The sequence below is a fragment of the Halyomorpha halys genome, unplaced genomic scaffold (assembly GCF_000696795.3).
Source record: "Halyomorpha halys isolate HHAL.00 unplaced genomic scaffold, Hhal_1.1 Scaffold174.1, whole genome shotgun sequence".
Lineage (NCBI taxonomy): Eukaryota > Metazoa > Arthropoda > Insecta > Hemiptera > Pentatomidae > Halyomorpha > Halyomorpha halys.
The window spans coordinates 471,599-473,113 of NW_027107482.1; the positions used below are offsets into that span (position 1 = coordinate 471,599).

General features: G+C 41.9%; 1 protein-coding gene across 2 annotated transcripts in view; it reads left to right on the forward strand.

Annotated features, from left to right (window-relative positions):
* LOC106679058 (uncharacterized) overlaps positions 1-1,515 on the forward strand; it is a 73,040-nt gene that overhangs the window by 29,736 nt on the left and 41,789 nt on the right. The gene's annotated exons all lie outside the window — the stretch shown is intronic.

A 1,515-nucleotide genomic window follows, 5' to 3' on the forward strand; every position in this document is an offset into this window, starting at 1 on the left:
TCATAAGCAATATTCTTCTGAGAGTCAACAAATGCCAGCTGACTCTAATACTTCATCTCAAACCAGCTCAAATGTGTTATCACATGTTGAATCAACAGGAGCACAGCAGGGTTTTCCGAAAAGCTTGGCTAGGCCTATTGATATTGAGGTAGCCAATGATACATTGACCCAACATTCAAAAGCTCATTCTCAAGGCATTAGTCATCAGTTTAGAGCTCCTTTACTGCAGTTATCTTCTCAGATGTCTCCAAGATCGGCAATGTCTACCATCACACTTCATTGTAACACAGACCCATCTGTACACACCCATCCTCAGGAAACTTCAACTGTTTCACCAAGGCCACTTACAGCTCCCAGTACTCCTAAGGTGAACACTTTACCAGTTGCATATTCTCAACAAGACACATTGCAACAACCTGAGCAAACGGGTTTGCCACAAGTTACAGCTGCCGGCGTAGCTATCAGTGCTGAGTTTGTCAAATACAGGAATCACCTATGGGGACAAACTGTGAGACATCCCTCTTTGAATAGAGAAATTCAAATTGGCGATCAAGTGACTCCATTTTCAAATATGCTGCATACATTGGAGGATACACAGCTCAAAGTGAAACCTAATAGCTCCAAGAACAAAGTACAAGCAGATAACATGTTAGCATCCAAAAATGGAATACCTAATGCCAATGAAAGAAGTAAGTTTAAAGCTTATCTTAGCAGAGACAATTTGGATAATTTCACTCTCCCAACTGCAATCAGGACAGAATCATCAGGAATTCCAAAAATACCACCTCAGAGCTCTAAGAACACTCCTGTTCAAACCAGTGAGCAAACCATGGAAAATATTCAGAATGGAACCGAAATTGATGATATTAGCCAGTGCAACACTATTTCCATCAGCCATGAACATGGAAATATTCAAACACAAAAGGACTCTCCAGTTCCTTATCCATATCCTCAAGGAAGTTCATTTCCACTAACCAGACAGTCTCAACAGACTATTTCAGTAGGAACAACATCAGCTGTTACCCCAGCTCTGGTTACTTATTCAGATACTCAGTCCACCCAAAGGACTCCTTCAGCAACTCAAATGAATTCTTCAGAACCTCAATCACGATTTACAACTGCTTTCCCCAATTCAGAAGATGGGGCACCGCTATCTGCAAATCTTAACAACCATGCTATATCGGGAACACCCCGTAATAGTATGCTCTCACAGCAACCTTCTAATGACCAAAATCTAGGTAACATGTTTTGTCACAGTGCAAAACTGAGCTTCATCTCCGTCTGCATGAAAGCGACATTGAACAAGGAACTTACACCACTTCTATTGCCGAACGAGGTTGGAATTATCTTGGTGGGCGGCGCAAAAGCATCAGCCGGAGTTTTAGGAACTCAACTATGCCATGCAAAGCAGATCCAGCTTCAGGCAAACTTGGAACATTTAGAAGAACTGTCAAATGCACTGCGTTTGACTATAACATCACTGCATGTGATACCAGAACCCAGAAAACCTCCTGA